Below are 21,825 nucleotides of genomic sequence, written 5' to 3'. Positions count from 1 at the left end.
GGTGGAGAGTCATGCTCCACCAAGGGCTGAATTTGGGGGCAGGGGAGAATCTGCTCCACCAGCAGCTGAGGCACCTGCCCAACCTCAGTTTGCGCTATTTTAGCAAATGACCGAATTCTACCAGCAAATGATGGGGGCAATTCCACCACTACAACCACAGCCACAACCTCCACCAGCACGACAGAAGTCCCATCTGGAGAAACTATGAAAACATAGGGTTGTGGATTTCTTTGGGAAGAGGGAGGATGATCGCATGACCGCAGAAAACTAGTTGGATATAACAATCAAAGTGCTGAAATAGCTTAACTGCACCCCCCGAGCAGAACCTGGAGGTTGTTGTGTCCCTACTTCAAGATGATGCATATCAGTGGTGGGACACAGTAACCAGAGAGGTGCAACCGGAATGGATCACCTGGGAATTCTTCCTCACAGAGTTCAGGAAGAAATATGTTAGCAAAGTGTATTTAGAAGAGCGAAGAAGAGAATTTATCAGTCTGAGACAGAGGCAATTATCAGTGGTAGAGTATGAGCGTGAGCTTGTCAGACTGAGCTGGTATGGGAGGGAGATAGTCCCTACAGAGGCGGAGAGGTGCAGAAGGTTCAAAGAAGGGCTCAATAACAATATTAAAGTCATGATCACGGCATTGGAAATCACAAATTTTGCTAAATTAGTAGATGCTGCATCAAAAGTGGAAAGGGTCTGAATCAATGAGCAAACTAGAAGGGAAAGCCAGCAGAAGAGGGGTCCAAGTCAGTCCAGTACATTTACTGCTCCCAGTAAGAAGAGTAAGGGTCCTCCTGCTCAGGGCTCAGGATAACCACAAGGTTAGGGTCAGTCCTAGGGGCCCAGACCACAGTTCACACCTATGAGAGGCTAGTCCACACTATCAGTGGGCAGCTCTCCAGGGACGGTGTTCAGGGGACCAGACCCAGCATCTTCTGCCTGTTAGTACTGCCAGAAGTGGCATAAGGGGGACTATTGGCAAGTGACCGGTGCATGCTTATGGTGTGGATCTACAAAACATCAGATTAAGAATTGTCCGAAGAGGACTACTACAGTTGCTCCAACACAAGCTGACAGACCTGCTCCTACACCACAAAGGGGTAGGAAACTTGGTAAATCTGAGGCAACTGGTCCATCACTAAGGCCTGCATCTGAGTCAGCTGAGAGGTCAACGACTAGAATACCAGCCAGGGCCTATGCCATCAGAGCTCAGGAGGAGCAAGATGCCCCGGATGTCATTAGGGGTACGTTTTCTCTCTACAACACTTATGTGCATGCATTGGTGGATCAGGATCCACTCATTCCTACATTTGCATCAAACTACCTGTAGAGAGGGGAGTTCCAGTAGAGGAGAGTGATCAAGACATTCTGGTCATAAATCCATTAGGCCATAGTGTGGTAGTGAATAAGGTGTATAAAGGTTGCCCGTTGAAGATTCATGGGTATGAATTCTCGACATACCTAATTGAATTGCCCTTCCACGAGTTTGACATGATTTTGGAAATGGACTAGTTGTCACGTCATCAGGCAATAGTTGATTGCAAATTGAATAGGATTTCTCTGAAAACTTCTAAGGGTAATGAGATTACTATTGTAGGTGAAAGGACAGATTTCCTGTCCAATGTTATCTCAGCCACAGTTGCAAGAAGATTGATGAGAAAAGGCTGTGAAGCTTACCTAGCACACGTGGTTGATACTAGGCAGGCTAAGCTAAACCTGTGTGATATACCCACAGTAAGAGACTTCCCAGATATATTTCCTGAAGAGTTGCCTGGTTTACCACCAGAAAGGGAAGTCGAGTTTGCCATTGAGGTAATGCCGGGTACAACACCAATTTCTATTGCTCCTTATTGGATGGCACCCACTGAATTGAGGGAGTTGAAAATTCAGTTGCAGGAGTTACTCGATAAGGGGTTCATACGCCCTAGTGTGTCACCATGGGGAGCTCCGGTGCTGTTTGTGAAAAAGAAGGATGGAACCTTGAGATTGTGTATTGATTACCGGCAGTTGAACAAAGTAACTGTGAAGAATAAATATCCATTGCTCAGAATTGACGATCTGTTTGATTAGTTAAAGGGAGCCGGTGTATTTTCAAAAATTGATCTCAGATCAGGGTATCATCAGTTGAGGGTAAAGGATGCAGATGTGTCAAAAATTGCATTTAGAACTCGTTATGGGCATTATGAATTTCTAGTGATGCCGTTTGGGTTAACAAACACACCAGCAGCATTTATGGACCTTATGAATCGTATCTTTCATCCATATTTAGATCGGGTTGTAGTGGTCTTTATTGATGATATTCTGGTGTATTCCAAGACAAGGGAAGAAAATGATGAACATTTGAGGATTGTTCTATAAACCCTGCGAGAAAAGAAGCTGTATGCTAAGCTGTCTAAGTGTGACTTCTGGATGAGTGAGATCTTTTTCCTTGGACATATAGTATCAGCAGAGGGGATTAGAGTGGATCCCAAAAAGATAGAAGCAGTGATGGAATGGAAGCCTCCTAGAAATGCAACTGAGGTCAGAAGTTTCTTGGGGCTAGCTGGGTATTACAAAAGATTTGTGAAGGGATTCTCTCTTATAGCTGCTCCAATGACCAAGTTATTGCACAAGAATGTGAAATTTGGCCGAACGTGCCAAGCCGCTTTGAGAGGTCAAGGCTATGTTGTGAAGCACCGCTTTAACACAAGATCGGGGAAAGACTTTGTGGTCTACAGTAATGCCTCGCATAATGGGCTAGGGTGTGTATTGATGTAAGAGGGGCAAGTGGTCACCTATGCTTCCAGGCAGTTAAGGCCACATGAACAGAACTACCCTACTCATGACCTGGAGTTAGCAGCAATTATCTTCGCACTGAAGATATGGAGGCATTATTTATGCGGTGAACAATGTTACATCTATACAGACCACAAGAGTCTAAAATATTTGCCAACCCAGAAGGAGCTCAATCTTAGACAAAGGCGATGGATTGAGTTCGTAAAGGACTCTGATTGTGCAATAGATTATCATCCTGGGAAGACAAATGTAGTTGCTGATGCCTTAAGCAGAAAGTCCATCACAGCTTTAAGATCACTAAATGCCTATCTGTCCTTAGCTCAAGATGGAGCTATTTTGGCTGAGTTACAAGTGAGGCCAAACCTGCTACAGCAGATACAAGATGGGCAGAGGGCAGATGAAAAATTAATAGCCATTGTGGGTAAAATTTCAGAGGGAAAGGAAACTGAATATGAGGTGAAAGCAGATGGGTGTCTGTACTACAGAGGAAGAGTGTGTGTACCAGATGATGGGGAACTGAAGACTAGTATTCTAAAGGAAGCACACACTAGTGTTTATGCTATGCACCTGGAAAGCACAAAAATGTATAATGATTTGAAGCCTCATTATTGGTGGCCTGGTATGAAAAGGGATATAGCTGACTATGTGACTAAGTGTCTGACATGTCAGCAAGTTAAAGCAGAACATCAAGTTCCATCAGGATTGCTACAGCCTATAAGCATACCTGAATGGAAATGGGGCCGGGTCACTATGGATTTTGTTAGTGGTCTGCCTCTCACCCAGAAGAAGCATGATGCAGTATGGGTGATAGTGGATAGATTGACGAAGTCAGCCCATTTTCTGCCAGTTAGGACTGACTACTCACTGGAGAAGTTAGCAGAATTGTATATCAGTAAGATAGTTAGACTGCATGGAATCCCACTTTCCATCATATATGATCGAGACCCAAGGTTTACATCGAGATTCTGGAAAAAGTTGCAAGAAGCCTTGGGCACACAACTCTGTTTTAGCACGGCTTTTCATCCTCAGACGGATGGACAGTCAGAACGAGTAATCCAGGTAAACCTAAGAACTAAATGAATTTTCGCAATTAATAAATTGAAATGATAGTAACAATGTGAATTATGTGATAGATCCTGGAGGATATGCTAAGGAGTTGTGCCATTGAGTTTAAGGGGAGTTGGGATAGATACCTCCCACTGGCAGAATTCGCATATAACAATAGCTACCAAGCTGGCATTCAAATGGCTCCATATGAAGCACTGTATGGGAGGAAATGTAGAACCCCAGTGTGTTGGACTGAATTGGGCGAAGATAAGCTGGTAGGACCAGACCTAGTGAAATAGACTGAGGAAAAAGTGAAGATAATCAAAGCTAACTTGAAGGTTGCCTCAGATAGACAGAAATCATATGTCGACTTGAAGAGAAAAGATATAAAGTATGCAGTTGGTGATAAAGCGTTTCTCAAAGTCTCACCATGGAAGAAAGTACTGAGGTTTGGAAGAAAGGGTCAGTTAAGCCCTAGGTTCATTGGCCCATATGAAGTCATTGAACGTGTGGGACCAGTGGCCTATCGACTAGCTTTACCACTAGAACTGGATAAAATCCATAATGTATTCCATGTGTCTATGCTGAGAAGATATCGCTTAGACCCTTCACATGTCATTTCCATGGAAGAGATTGAAATCCAACCGGACTTGACATATACAGAAGAACCTATATAGATCCTAGCTCGGGAAGTGAAGAAACTGAGAAATAAACAAATTCCACTGGTGAAAGTGCTTTGGAGGCACCACAACACTGAAGAGGCAACTTGGGAAAGTGAAGAGACGATGAGGCAACAGTTCCCTCAACTGTTTGCATCAGGTAAATTTCGAGGATGAAATTTTTATTAGAGGGGAAGAGTTATAACATCCTCACTTTAGCTAGTCCGTACAGTCTACTATTCCGATGACCAATTTCGGTCCGGGCAGCTAGAATGTTTGAAATCATAAATAGAGTAGAGTGAGGAGTTATAATGAAACTAAATAATGCTCAAAAAAAATCAAGGAAAAATTTTTAGAAACCAAATACACTAAGCTTAAACGAGCCGAAACACCAGGGATGGGTAACCCGAAAGGGAAGTGACGATGAAGGCCGTTAGCAACCCTAGACCTGGAGGAAAAATTATAAAATAATTATTGAGACTCCAGAGAAGGGTCATTGAGGTTCTTACGGCATTAGAATGCCAAGAAAATACTTAGGAAAATTTTTCTATTGGTACACACAATTTTGGCTCGTTAAGCCAAACGGAGGGCATTTTGGTCATTTTGTCTTCAGAGATGATTTTTGGCCAACTTGTCTAATTAAATAAATAATTTATATAACTTAAAATATGAATGAATATTGTTAAAAATTTAATTGAAATTAAATACACAAGAAAAGGATAGAAATTGAAAGAAAATGGCATTATGACATCATAAGGATGCCATTAAAATTCTCCCAACCAATCCAATGTTAACACATGGCATAAGTTTATTTAAAAGAGACTTAATGGGCTGAAAATTGAAAAAAAAAAAAAAAACAGAACTCTCTCTCCACTCTTCTTCTTGTCGTCACACATACCCTCCATGGCCACCATGAGCAAGCTTTTGAAAGCTTGCTTTCCCTAACTTTTACCCAACTAAATCCTATACTCCCAACACAAAAAAGTGTTCTTGCATCTTGGAGAGTCTTTTGGGAGCAAAAAGAAAAGAAAAAGAAGAACTCTAGCAAGTGGGAAATCTCACTCCATTAGAGGTTTGTGACCTAACCTTGGTTATCACTTCAAATTCATGTTTAAGGACTATGAATGAGTGCAAATTACAAAGAAAATTTGTTAAATACCATTTGTATGCCATCCCAAAATTTCAGCAGCCTTGGTTGGGGTAAGGTTGTGATGGTTTTTATGGAGCTAACATGCTAGTATGGCTGCCCTCAATATGTATCACTTGAGTGAAGTGATGAAATGCAATCGATAATGCATGGTTGATGATGTTTGAGTTAGGGTTTGGGGTGGAAAATGAGACTTTGATCATGTGATGATGAAATTAGGTTTTAATGGTCAATTAGTGACCATTTGGTTTTATTTGAATAAAAAATGAAATGGGTTGTGTAGTGGGATTTGAGTTTGGTGTGGCTGCCCTTAGTGACCTGCAAGACTGGGCATGAGTCCAGCAGGTTTGGGTAGTAATAACTGGAATTGTAGAGGTTCAATTGATTCAAAGCCAATTGGACATGAAACTAAACACATAATGGCACAACTTTGGTGAAGAAACCATGCCCAGAAAACCAAATTAAGTAGACTAAAAGATTGCCATAATCCGGGTGACCTGCATTCTGCCTGGGCAAAATGACCAAATGAACAGTGTTTAGTCATTTGGCCATAACTCAATGTAGAAAGGTCCAATTGACCTGAAAGTTTACCAGACAAGTTAAGATATAGACCAACAAATTTCATGCAGAAACCTAACCCAAATTATGACCATAACATATTTAAAAGGTGACCTGAAGTCACTACTCCTAATACTGTAGATTTGGTCAGTCCAGAAATTCTGGAAAAATTTCAATCCTGCCAGTTGTGGTTTTTGAGCCACAACATGAGCTACAAAACTCCAAATGGAGTGATTCAAAAAAAGAAATGTAACTAGAGAAAATAAGAAACAACTTTCATTGATCATTTTGCCAAATTCCCACTGCAAAAATGACTAATGGAACAGTAAACACAAAGCTTGAAAACTGAAAATTCTGTCCAATTAACATTAAGCTTAGAAATGGTGTTGGCAACCAATACCAACAATTTTAGAATGCAAAATGTGGTATGTTGGGAGTATTAGAACCAATGTACCTATTGCCTATGCAAAAGTCAACATTTTAGTTGACTGATGAAATGAATAGTAACACCTAAACTTAAATTTCTAGAATTATACAATTTAAAAGTGTAACATGCCCTAGTACACCTAGCAGGATTGGTTTGGATAGGTTGGCATGCCAATAGGGTTCTGTTAGCATTACTGCATATGGCTTCATGCCATTTTGTATATCATGGCTTCCTATGCCATTCTGTGAAATAATAGCCTTTGGCTATGTTATTTGAGTTGTTACACTCGGGTTTTATCCCTGATAATTATTACAGCTTATTAGCTGTTCTGTTGCACACCGGGAGACACAATGTGACCGATGGTGTGATGGTCCGAGGTACTTAGTACCCAGTGCTAGTTTACTCATTTATCCAGTCCAGTCAACTAATATGGGTTACTCGGGCAATGATAATAAATTTTAACAAATTTTAATCGAATAATACTGCAATAAATATCAGAAATTAAGTCTACCCAAAAATGTAATCATACATTCTGCATATTTATTTTATTTTATTTTATTTTATTTTGTATTGTCACCACTAAGCAGAATTGCTTAGCATGTCGCTTTTGCTACGCGTAGGTACTGGAGACCTAGCTGGGGAGCCCAGCAAATATCAGACAGGGTAAACTTTTTGAGCTGCATCCTGAGTTTAGAGTCACCTCACATCTGCAGTGTACTTGGTAGGACATTAGGACTATGGGTGGCCTTTTGTATTTTGCATTTTGTATTAGTTTTGGATTGTAACAATAAACTCTTGAAATTATTTGATATTGTAAATATATGAAATTTCATGTTATTGAAATTTTCTGTATATTATGTTGAAAAATGAAATGTTGAGAAATATTTATGAATGTGCTTCTAGTGATGATGTGAACAGAAAAGAAAAATTTCTGAAAATAGTATTGAGATTTTGAGATTGAGTTGAGATTTGTGTGTATAATGGAGTCTGGATTGAAAATTATATTGAAAGTGTTTTTAACAGATTCGGAAGAACTATTTTTCCAATTTATAGCCGGCACTCTGCCGGATTTTCTATAAAATTTACGGAAAAATTTAGATTTATCAAAAATTATAAATAAATAAATTAAAAGGGATAAATTGTACTAGAAATATGAATTGGTGCTCCGGCACACTGATTGGCATATCTTGCTCGGCTACACTGTAGACGGGTAAAGGGTGTCACACATACCGGGTCCTGAATGCAGTCTTTGGCACATCTGCATCCTTCACCCTCAACTGATGATACCCTGATCTGAGATCAATTTTAGAAAATACTCCTACTCCCTTCAACTGATCAAACAGATCATCAATTCTAGGCAACGGATATTTATTCTTCACAGTTACTTTATTCAACTGCCGGTAATCGATGCATAACCTTAAAGTCCCATCCTTCTTCTTTACAAACAGCACTGAAGCTCCCCATGGTGACACACTGGGGTGTATGAACCCCTTATCTAGTAACTCCTGTAACTGGATTTTCAGTTTCTTCAATTCTGTGGGCGCCATCCTATAAGGAGCAATAGAGATTGGTGCTGTACCCAGCAGCATCTCAATAGCAAATTCAACTTCCCTTCCTGGTGGCAAACCAGGTAATTCTTCAGGGAACACATATGGGAAGTCTCTTATTATGGGTATGGCACACAGATCTGGCTTAGCCTGCCTAGTATCCACTACATGTGCTAGGTAGGCTTCATAGCCTTTCCTCATTAGTTTTCTTGCAACTGTGGCTGAGATGACATTGGACAAGAAATCTGTCCTTTCCCCCACAACTGTGATCTCATTACCCTCAAGAGTTTTCAAAGAAATTCTCTTCAATTTACAATCAACCATTGCCTAATGACGCGACAACTAGTCCATTCCCAAAATCACGTCAAACTCATGGAAAGGCAACTCAATCAGGTCTGTCAAGAATTCATACCCTTGAATCCTCAACGGGCAACCTTTGTACACTTTGTTCACCATTACACTATGGCCCAATGGATTAGTGACCAGAATGTCTTGGTCACTCTCCCCTACCAGTATCTCCCTTTTATGGGTAAGTTGATGCAGATGTATGAATGAGTGGATCCTGGATCCACCAATGCATGCACAAATGTATTGTAGAGGGAGAATGTACCCCTGATGACGTCCAGGGCATCTTGCTCCTCCTGAGCTCTCATGGCATAGGCTCTGGCAGGTGGTCTGCCCTCAGACCTCTCTGCTGGCTCAGATGCAGGCCTCTGTAATGGTCCCACTGCCTCAGATTTGCCAGATTTCCTACCCCTTTGTGGTGTAGGAGCAGGTCTGTCTGATTGTGTTGGAGTAGCTATAGCAGTTCTGCGTGGACAGTTCCTCAACTGATGCTCTGTTGACCCACACCTTAAGCAGGCACTAGTCACTCTCCAACACTCCCCCTTATGCCACTTCATGCGATGTGGACATGCAGAAGATGCTAGGGCTAGTCCCCTAAACCCCGTCCCTGGAGAGCTACCCACTGATGGTGTGGACTGACCTCTCCTAGGGTTGGACTGACCTCTCCTAGGGGTGAACTGTGGCCTGGGCCCCTGGGTCTGACCCTGACTTTGTGGTTGACCTGAACTCTGTGATGGTGGACCTTTGAACTTCTTCCCAGGTGTAGGAGATGAGCTAGACTGACCCGGGCCCCTCTTCTGCTGTCTCTCTCTTCTGGTCTGCTCACTTATTTTAACTTTTTCAACTTTTATTGCAACTTCCACTAACTTGGTGAAGTCTGTGATTCCCAAGGCAGTGATCATGATCTTTATATTATCATTTAATCCCTCTTCAAATCTCTTACACCTTTCGGCCTCATTAGGGACTATCTCCCTTCCATAGCGGCTCAGTCTGACAAATTCTTTTTCATACTCTGCCATTGTTAGCTGTCTCTGCCTCAAGTTAATGAACTCTCTTCTTCTCTCTTCTAGGTATACACTACCCACGTATTTTTTCTTGAATTCTGAGAGAAAGAAGTCCCAAGTTATTACTTCTAGCTGTACTTCACTGGACACCGTATCCCACCATTCATATGCATCATCTTGCAACAGAGATATAGCAGCATCTAGATTTTGTTCAGGAGTGCAATGCAATTGTTTTAAAACTCTGCCTGTTCTGTTCAACCAGTTTTCAGCTGAAACGGAATCATCTTCTTTCTTGCCAAAGAAATCCACTGCTCTAAATTTTCTCAATCTTTCTAAATGTGATTTCTGCTGTGGAGGTGGTGGTGGTGGTGGCATTACCCCAGCCATTTGTCTAAAAAACTCGGCCATTTACTAGAACATGGCCTGTGGAGACTGAGCAGGCTCTACTGGAGTTGGCGGAGCAAGTTCTCTCCTACCCCCAGTCTCAACTGCTGCAGGTAGAGCATGACTCTCCACTTCCTCATCAACTACCCTCTGTGATGTAGGGTCCATATCCTATTCAAAATAACAAAGACAAACAGATCTGCATTAGTGTCACCTCGACTCCTACAAATCCAATACATGGTATGGACTCGATCTAGGACAAGAAACGCCTAAATCGTGCTCTGATACCACTAAATGTGACACCCCTTACCCGTTTATAGTATAGCCGAGTAAGATATGCCACACAGTGTACCGGAACACCCTATTTTATTTTAATCCTTTTTATCCTTCCTTATTTATTTTTATCATGGATATGAAGTACAATTAGTGAAGTATAATTTATTTAAGTCATTTATGGAAAACATCAATTTATATGAGGTTCCATAAATTTTATAGAAAATCCGGCAGAGTACCGGCTAAAAATGGTGAAAACAGTTCTTCGAAACCTGTGAAAAACACTTCCAATAATCATTTCCAATCATTCTCAAACTCCAATAACCATCAACATGGTCTCAATATTAGCAATTATTTCAAGTTCTCAACATTAATCCATAATTTCATTCAAATTCAAAATCAACTAAAATTTCATAAAGATATTCTCAAATTATATTAATTAACAACATTCTTCAAAATATGTATATCAACATATGATTGCATAAATTTACTATTTACATGAGTTCATAATTTACAAATCACAAACTACTACCTATTACAAAATGCAAAAACATAATTTCAAAAGGGACCTAAAGGTCCTACCACTGATGCACTGTAGATGAGAGGTGACTCTGACTCTAGCCAGATCTGTGACCTCACCCAGTCTGTGGTCTGCTGGGCTCTTTGTCTGTCTCTCCAGAACCTACGCGTGGCAAAAAGCGACGCGCTAAGCAATAATGCTTAGTGGTGCCAATAATAAAATAAAAAGAACTAATAAAAAAATAAATATGTAGTGAGTGTATTGATGTCTCATGCAGACAAATTTTTTATAATTATTGGTAGTCTTATTTATTTGGTACTTGTTATATTCATTATTTCATTAAATTTATCAACTTTCATTTCTGGTTGCCCAAGTAACCTATTGTTAGTAGTATGCCCTAGAGCATATCATTTAGTATGTATCTTGTACATAATTTTATTAATAAAAGGCATTTCCACTTTTCCGTTTACATAATATATTTATGTGTAATAGAAAAGGTCCATTGATATTTTGTTAGAAATATTATTCTTAAGTTGTTAAGAATATGAGTGACAATATTTCTAGCACAAAGTATCATAAATAGGTTCACAATCGAGGATACTTCATAATAAGGACATGACTTATCCAGAAAGATTGTATTCATGTTTGTTCCCAAGTTATTTATATGAGATATAAATAAGATGGAATGGTGAGTCTCATGCCATATAACAAACATGATAGGCACTTATAAATGATAAGTAGGCCGAACCTGTGACACTTATGACAAGCACATGGAGTTTACTCTTGTCAATGTTTTGTCATAAATCATATCAGTGCATATAATCTTTAGACTTGAGATAGCACAGTTATCTTGTATATAGGTAGTTTGAGTTTGATACTGCTTTCATACTTGTACTATGTATGGGTATATGGGCATGTGTTGGCTCCTGCTAGTTATATATGGAGGTAGGTGTTGATCAAGATGGAATCTGTTCCTCTAAGTAAATAGAGATAAAATCCTATGTTCATTTAATTGTTCTTGATGTTTCAAGTTCCTGGCCAGGACAGATAGATTTATTCAGAAAAGAGTTTCTGATGAGAAAATCTTTTAATCAAGAACTGGAATTAAAAGAGAACATAATATTCATAGCAAATGGAGTTTGACATAAACCATGACTCCAGATTGAGTTGGGATTTTGTAACAGAGAGATTCTAGTGCATGGTAACATATGATTATAGGTTCATTTAAGGTAAATCTTATTACTAATTGGGTGGCCATGGCATGCTATGCTAGGTGTTAACCATGGTCTATGAGGTTCATAAAATGATTTAGAGAAATCATTTATGGTAAGAAAGAGTTCTGATGATATTAAGAGTTGATATCATGTCTCATTGCCAATTAGTGATGAGCCTAGTAAGTCACACACATACACAAGTTATCACCTATTTAAATATGATTTAATTAATTAATTAAAGAGTTTAATTGATTAATTAAATAGATTTGGTTTGCAATTAAATTGCAAAGTCCCTAGCATGACTTGAAACCAAATCTAGATTATTGGATGTGTAGTATAAATTAAATTTATATTTAAAGTGTTTAAATATGAATTTAATTGATGAGAAATTAATTAATAGAGATTAATTAATTAATTTATATTTGATATAAATTAATTAGAAGAAGAAAATAATTATTTTGGGTTAAGAACTCAAAATTAAGACACAGGGGCATTTTGGTCATTTCACAGTGTGACACGTGGCACCATGAGATGGTGACACATGGGATTACACATAAGCTTGCCAAATGTTTTTTAATCATGTAAGATGATTAAAATCAAGATTAAATATAGGTTTGACACTTGGCACAATGTGATTGGGTCACTTAAACCTAGAGCTAATCAAAAGGTGACATGTGTTAACCTAGCTATTTAAGTGTGGTTATGAAAAGAAAAAATAACCAGCAGCCTCTCCTCTCATTTGTCATGCCACTTTGAGCCTCTCTAGCTATTTCCCTTCATCTCTCATCAATTCAAAGAGATTAGCCATCAATCTCTTGAATTAAGAACACTAGAAATTGTTTCTAGTGTCCTGTTTACATCTCTAATCTCTTAAAAGGCAGAACTTGAATTTCTAATTAATAGAAAAAGCTTTAGAGGCTGTTCAAGGGATGCCATAGGTGTTCTTGGTGTGGACAAGCTAGAGGAACAATATTTGGTGTCCTGAAGACGAATCTCAAAGGCGCAGACACGCTGCAGTGCATCAAGAGGTTAGTGTAATCGTTCTTGATTTAATCTAGGGTTCTAAAATTAATCTGATTAATTTTAAAATCTTAAATGGCAAATACAGATCCAAAAACATATTAAAAGAGTTTTAATATGTTGTTTATCATTGAAATCAAATAGATAAAAATAAATCTTGCATGGTGCATGTGACCCTAGGCGAAATTTTTTTTGAATTCAATGGTATAATCTTGTGTTTTTCACGCTTCCGTTCCTTCACCTATACTGGATGACTGGACTGGATAAATGGGCAAATTGGCACTGGGTATCAAGTACCTCAGGCCGTCACACCATCGGTCACATATGTATCTCCCGGTGTGCAACTAAACAGCTAATAAGCTGTAATAACATTAGGCACAAGGCCAAGTATCAACATAATGTCAGAATGGCTAAAAGCTATGAAATCACAGAATGGCATAATGCCATGTGCAGTACTGCTAACTGAACCCTATTGGCATGCCAACCTATCCCAACTAATCTTGCTAGGTGTACTAGGGCATGTTACACTTTTAAAATTTTCAATTCTTGAAATTTAAGTTAAGGTGTTACTATTCATTTCATTAGTCAACTAAAATATTGACTTTTGCATAGACAATAGATATATTGGTTCTAATACTCCCAACATACCACATTTTGCATTTCAAAGTTGTTGGTATTGGTTGCCAATACCATTTTTAAGCTTAGTTTTAGTTATTCAAAATTTTCAGATTTCAAGCCTCATATTTACTATTCCATTGATCATTTGTACAGTAGGAATTTGGCAAAATTTTCTTCATAAAAGTTGTTCTTTATTTTGTCTAATTACATTTCATTTTTTGAATCACTCCATTTGGAGTTTTGTAGCTCAAGTTATGGCCTAAACATTATAACTAGCCGGATTGGACAGAATCCAAAATTCTGGGCAAAACTAGTTCTGCCATATTTGGTAACCTAAGTTTGGTTGGCAATTTGACTAGGTTATGATCAGAATTTGGGTTTGTTTTCTTCATGAAAGTTTTAGGTCTATGTCTCAGCTTTTTGCTGGTAAAATTTTAGGTTAATTGGACCTTTCTACACTGAGTTATGACCAAATGAATAAATACTATTCATTTGGTCATTTTGCTTAGGCAGAATGCAGGTCACCTAGATTAGGGCAATTTTTAGGCCAACTTGGTTTGGTTTTCTGGGCAGGGTTTCTACACCAAAGTTGTGCCATTATGTGTCTAGTTTCATGTCTAATTATCCTTGCACCAATTAAACCTCTTCAAATCCATTTATAGCTGCCTAAACCTGCTGGACTCATGCTCAGTCCTGCAGGTCAGCCAAGGTAGCTCACCCATACACAAATGCCAAGTCTCAACTCACTTCATTTCCTCATCATACACATTCAAATGGTCACTAATTGACCATGAAAACTTATTTTCATCCTTACATGAACAAATTCTCAAGTTTGTGTCTAAACCCTAACCCCAACAACTAAAATTTTCATACACATACAATCCATGGTTTACAACACCAAAATCATGTTCAATGGCAGCCATACACAAAATTTTTAAAAGAAATTGGCACTAACCTTGACTTAGGCGCTTCTAAAGCTTGAGAACTTCTCTTTTCCTCCTTCTTTTTGCTGCCCAAGACTTGCTCTAGGTGTAAGGAAAATTTTTAATGAAAGGAGCAAGGGATTTTATGGTGTAAAATGGTGGGAAAGGAAGCTTGGTTGGGATGGCAATGGTGGATTGCTTGGAGCTGATTCGTTGTAGCTGAAGAAGATGAAAGAAACTGATTTGTTTTCTTTCATTTTCTGCTCATTTAGTCATTTTAAATGAGTTATTGCCATGTGTCACAATGTGATTGGTTGGGAGGATTTTAATTGCATAAGCATGATGTCAAAAGTCCCATTTTTCTTCTTTTTTTTTTCTCTTTTCTTTCTATTCATTTTCAATTAAATTTTTAACAATATTTATTCACATTTTGTGTCATGATAATTATTTACTTAACTGGACAAGTCGGCCAAAAATCATCTCTGAAGACAAAATGACCAAAATGCCCTTCGTTTGGCTTAACAGAATAAAATTGTCTGTACCGATTGAAAAATTTTTTTAAGTATTTTCTTGGCATTATAATGCCATAGGAACTTCAATGACCCTTCTCTAGAGTCTCAAAAATTATTTTATGAATTTTCCCTCTGGTCTAGGGCTCCTAGTTGCGAGAACCGCAACTTCCCACTAGGTTACCCATCGCTAGGGCACCGACTCATTTAACTTAGTTGTATTTTATTTCTAAAATTTTTCCTAAATTTTTCTTATTAATATTTGAGTTAATTATGGTTCCTCACTTTTGTTTAAATATTTTTTTCGGACGTTCTAGCTGTTCGGACCCACACTAGTCACCAGAACAATAAAATGTACGGAGTTGCTACAGGGAGGGTGTTACACACCCATTCAGTAATAAGGAATACCTTAAATGAATCTTTAATCTTATGTTACCATGCACTAGAATCTCTCCGTTACAAAATCCCAATTCAAGCTGGAGTCATGGTTAATGTCAAACCCCATTTGCTATGAACTTTATGTTCTCTTTTAATTCTAGTTCTTGATTAATTAGATTTTCGTATCAGAAACTCTTTTTTGACTAAATTGGTCTGTCCTGGCCAGGAACTTGAAACATCAAGAATAATTAAATGAACATAGGATTTTATTCCTATTTACTTAGGGTAACAGATTCCATCTTGATCAACACTTATCTCTATATATAACTAGTAGGAGACAACACATGCCCATATACCCATAATACACAGTACAAGTATGAAAGCAGTATCAAAATCAAACCACCTATATACAAGATAACTGTGTTATCTTAGGTCTAAAGATTATATGCACTAATATAATATGTGACAATGCATTGAAAAGAGTAAACTCCATGTGCTTGTTATAAGCGTCTTTGGCCTACTTATTCTGTATAAGTGCCTATCATGTTTGTTCTATGGCATGAGACTCACCATTCTATCTTATTTATATCTCATATAAATACCTTGGGAACAAACATGATTACAATCGTTCTGGATAAGTCATGTCCTTTGTGAAGTATCCTCGATTGTGAACCAATTTATGATACTTTGTGCTAGAAATACTATCACTCATATTCTTAACAACTTAAGAATAGAATTTCTAATAAAATATTAATAAACCTTTTCTATTAAACATAAATATATTATGTAAATAGAAAAGTGAAATTGCCTTTTAATTAATAAAATATGTACAAGATACATACAAAATGATATGCTCTAGGGCATACAGATACCAACCCCACCTTCACAGCAAACCGTCAATATAATTTGTCATAACTATCATGGCCAAGGCCATGTTGCAAGATAATGCCCATCACCCAAACTAAATATCAACAATGCTTTTCATCCACCAAGCACTAATCTTGGCATGACTAATGATTCTCCAGTGCAAAATTAGATAATGGACTCTAGTGCAAACTAACATCTCATAACACAAGAAGGTAGCATCTCTCAAAAGTCAAATTATCATGGCACTAACGAAATTATAATTGCAATGGTAATACTTTTTCAATTTCTCATAGTGGTAAATCTCTAATCTCTCTCAATAATATTCTTTTTACTCTTGACATTATCTTGTTCTCTCCTTATATACATTCTAATCTCTTACCTGTGTTGTATCGCTCTCACTTTAGGTAGTCCGTACATTCTACTGTTCTAATGACTTGTTAGTAGTATGCCCTAGAGCATATCATTTAGTATGTATCTTGTATATATTTTTATTAATAAAAGGCATTTCCACTTTTCTGTTTACATAAGATATTTATGTGTAAGAGAAAAGGTCCATTGATATTTTGTTAGAAATTCTATTCTTAAGTTGTTAAGAATATGAGTGACAGTGTTTCTAGTGCAAAGTATCATAAATAGGTTCACAATCGAGGATACTTCATAATAAGGACATGACTTATCCAGAAAGATTGTATTCATGTTTGTTTCCAAGTTATTTATATGAGATATAAATAAGATGGAATGGTGAGTCTCAAGCCATATGACAAACATGATAGGCACTTATAAATGATAAGTAGGCCGAACCAGTGACACTTATGACAAGCACATGGAGTTTACTCTTGTCAATGCATTGTCATAAATCATATCAGTGCATATAATCTTTAGACCTGAGATAGCACAGTTATCTTGTATATAGGTGATTTGAGTTTGATACTGCTTTCATACTTGTATTATGTATGGGTATATGGGTATGTGTTGGGTCCTACTAGTTATATATGGAGGTAGGTGTTGATCAAGATGGAATCTGTTCCTCTAAGTAAATAGGGATAAAATCCTATGTTCATTTAATTGTTCTTGATGTTTCAAGTTCCTAGCCAGGACAGATAGATTTAATCAGAAAAGAGTTTGTGATGAGAAAATCTTTTTAATCAAGAACTGGAATTAAAAGAGAACATAATATTCATAGCAAATAGAGTTTGACATAAACCATGACTCCAGCTTGAGTTGGGATTTTGTAACAGAGAGATTTTAGTGCATGGTAACATATGATTATAGGTTCATTTAAGGTTAACCTTATTACTAATTGGGTGGCCATGGCATGCTATACTAGGTGTTAACCATGGTCTATGAGGTGCATAAAATGATTTAGAGAAATCATTTATGGTAAGAAAGAGTTCTGATGATATTCAGAGTTGATATCATGTCTCATTGCCAATTAGTGATGAGCCTAGTAAGTCACACACATACACAAGTTATCACCTGATTAAATATGATTTAATTAATTAATTAAAGAGTTTAATTGATTAATTAAATAGGTTTGGTTTGCAATTAGATTGCAAAGTCCCTAGCATGACTTGAAACCAAATCTATGTTATTGGATGTACAGTATAAGTTAAATTTATATTTAAAATGTTTAAATATGAATTTAATTAAGGAGAAATTAATTAATAAAGATTAATTAATTAATTTATTTATATTTGATATAAATTGATTAGAAGAAGAGAAATAATTATTTTGGGTTGAGAACTCAAAATTAAGACATAGGGGTATTTTGGTCATTTCACAGGATGACATATGGCACCATGAGATGGTGACACATGGCATTACACATAAGCGTACCAAATGTCTTTTAATCATGTAAGATGATTAAAATCAAGATCAAATATAGGTTTGACACTTGGCACAATGTGATTGGGTTAATTAAACATATAACCAATCAAAGGGTGACATGTGGCAAGGGTTTAATGTGTTAACCTAGCTATATAAGGGAAAGGATGAAAAGAAAAATACCAAGCTGCTGCCTCCCATTGTGTGCCACCACCCTTGAGACTCAAATTCTCTCTTCCTCTTCATCTCTCATCAATTCAAAGAGATTAGCCATCAATCTCTTGAATTAAAAATACTAGAAATTGTTTCTAGTGTCCAGTTTACATCTTTAATCTCTTAAAAGGCAAAACTTGATTTTCTAATTAATAGAAAAGCTTTAGAAGCTGTTTAAGGGCTGCCATAGGTGTTCTTGGTGTGGACAAGCTAGAGGGACAACATTTGGTGTCCTGAAGATGAATCTCAAAGGTGCAAATACACTGCAGTGCATCAAGAGGTTAGTGTGTTTGTTCTTGATTTAATCTAGGGTTCTAAAATTAATCTGATTAATTTTAAAATCTTAAATGGCAAATACAGATTCAAAAACATATTAAAAGAGTTTTAATATATTGTTTATCATTGCAATCAAATAGATAAAAATAAATCTTGCATGATGCATGTGACCCTAAGTGAAAATTTTTGAATTCAATGGTATAAACTTGTATTTTCACGCTTCCATTCCTTCATGACTAACGTCCATTTGGACAGTCAGGATGTTTGGAGCTACACTTGAACTAGAGTGAGGATGTAACACCCTCACTTTATATAGTTCGTACATTCTACTGTTTCGGTGATCAATGTCTATTCGGATAGCCAGAATGTCTGGAAGTATATTTAAACTAGAGTCAGGAGTCATAAATAAACCAAATAATAGTAAGAAAGATTAAGGAAAAATTTAAGAAATAAAATGCAATAAGTTTAAATGAGCCAAAGCTACGACAATGGGTAACCCTAATGGGAAGCGGCTATGAAGACAGTTGCCAACCCTAGATCAGAGGAAAACCCTGTGAAATAATTTTTGGGACTCTAGTGAAGAGTTATTGAGTCTTAGATGATAATAGAATGCCTAGAAAATGCTAAGAAAATTTTGTAAATCGGTATAGATAATTTTAACTTGGTAAGCAAAACGAAGGGCATTTTGGTCATTTCACCTCCAGAGATAATTTTTGACCAACTTGTCCATTCAAATAAGTGAGATTTACAACATAAAATATGAATAAATATTGATGAAAAATTAATTAAAAATAAGTAAAAGAGAAAAGAAAGAAAAACAAAATAAAATGAAAATAAAACTCAATAATGACATTATGATGATGCAATTAAAAACTTATTAGCCAATCACAATTACACAAGCTTCACTATAAAAGCCAAAATAGGGAAAAATTAAATAAAAAATTATGCTTCTTCTTCCTTCCCTTTGTTGGCTGAAAATCCCTCTCTCACTCCTCCATGGTTTCTCCTTTATCAAACCTTGCATAACCTTGGTTTCTTAACATAAAACCCCTTGCTTCTTTCACTAAAATTAATCCTTGCACTTTGAGCAAACTAGAGGCAACAAAAAAAAAAAAAAAAGTGAAAATAAAGAGGTTTTTCTAGCTTGGGATTGGCTTATATAAAGGTTAGTGCCAAATCCTTTCCCTCTCTCTTTATATTCTTGGTTAGGATTAAGAATTGAGTTAGAAATTGAAGGAATTGAACAAAAATATGCATGTTAGGGCACTCTTCAATTTTCAGCAGCCATGAATGTGCTAGGGATTTGATGATTTTAATTGAATTAAAGTGGTGTATTGGTTACCCTTGATGAGTGTAGGAGTGGAAGCATGGATTTAAGGCATTTAAAGCATTGAAATTTCAAAAACCATTCTGGTGTTTCATGCATCATACAAGTGTGTGATGGTCCTAATCAATTTATCAATGCCCAATTGCATACTAAAACACATTTTAGCATGCTTTAAACTTTCATTTGCCATCATAGATTGTGAATTAACATTTAATTCAATTAAACCCTAATTAAAAGAGGAGTTTTTGGTTACTAACCTCTTGATGCACAATTGATGAATCCCACTTGTTTTTTATGCCTCTAGGACCCCAATTATTGTCCCTCTAGCTTGTCCACCACAAGCACACCAAGAATTGTCTATGGCAGCCCCAAATTGACTTCCCAAGCCAATTCAACCTCTTGAAAATGGGGTTTAGTGATTTAGTAAAGGTTAAAGGATGTTTAATGGACTAGAAACAATTTTTAACACTTTAAATTCAAAGATAACAAGTAATTTCTTTTTGAATCAAAATGAGAAAAAGAAGAGAGGAGAGGAACACCCATGTTGCCATCCAAATGAGGGAGGAAGAAGAAAATTAAATTCCCTTTTCTCCTTTTCCTTTTTATAGTAAAGTCAAACCTCACTTACCCTTACCACATGTCACCATAAGATCCAATCTTACTTTTTGGTTGACTTAATCCAATAGAGCCAAGTGTCAAACTCCATTTAAATGATGAAAAGTAGTCTTCCATCATAGGAAGACAAGTGGCAAGATCATATAGCGCTATGTGTCAACATCTCATAGTGCCACATGTCACCATATGATTTAATCTTACTTTTTATATTTTTAATTTAAGTTCTGAACTCAAAAAATAATAATTTCTTCTCTTCAAATTAATTTATATCAAATATAAATTAATTGATTAATTAATCTCCATTAATTAATTTTTTACAATTAAATTCATATTTAAACAATTTAAATATAAATTTAATTTATACTATACATCCAATAACCTAGATTTTGTTTGAAGTCATGCTAGGGACCTTGCAATCTAATTGCAAACTAAATCTAATTAATTAATTAATTAAACTCTTTAATTAATCAATTAAATTACATTTTACTTGGTGATTAACTTGTGTAGTTGTGTGACTTACTAGGCTTATTATTTATTGGCAATGATAAATGATATTATCCCATAATATCATTAGAACTATTTCTTACTTTAAATGATTTCTCTAAATCATTTCGGGCACATCATAGACCATGGTTGACACCTAGCATAGCATGCCATGGCCACCCAATTAGTAATAAGGAATACCTTAAATGAACCTTTAATCATATGTTACCATGCACTAGAATCTCTCCGTTACAAAATCTCAATTCCATTTAGAGTCATGGTTAATGTCAAACTCCATTTGCTATGAACATTATGTTCTCTTTTATTTTAATTCCAATTCTTGATTAATTAGATTTTCTTATCAGAATTAGAAACTATTTTCTAACTAAATCTATCTGTCCTGGCCAGGAGCTTAAATCATCAAGAATAATTAAATGAACATAGGATCTCATCCCTATTTACTTAGGGTAACGGATTCCATCTTGATCAACACCTATCTCCATATATAACTAGTAGGAGCCAACACAAGCCCATATACCCATACATAGTACAAGTATGAAAGCAGTATCAAACTCAAACCACCTATATACAAAGATAACTGTGTTGTCTCAGGTCTAAAGATTATATGCACTGATATGATATATGACAATGCATTGACAAGAGTAAACTCCATGTGTTTGTCATAAGCGTCACTGGTTTGGCCTACTTATCATGTATAAGTGCCTATCATGTTTGTTATATGTCATAAGTGTCACTGGCTTTGTGAATGGATCAGCTGGATTTTCGGCTGATGCTATTTTCTGCATGACTACATTGCCTCGCCCAACTATCTCTCTGATATTGTGGTAGTGTCTTTCTATGTGTTTGG

This window comes from Hevea brasiliensis, chromosome 10 (genome assembly GCF_030052815.1).
Source record: "Hevea brasiliensis isolate MT/VB/25A 57/8 chromosome 10, ASM3005281v1, whole genome shotgun sequence".
In the NCBI taxonomy this organism is placed as follows: Eukaryota; Viridiplantae; Streptophyta; class Magnoliopsida; order Malpighiales; family Euphorbiaceae; genus Hevea; species Hevea brasiliensis.
Note: the sequence above shows the minus strand (reverse complement) of the source record.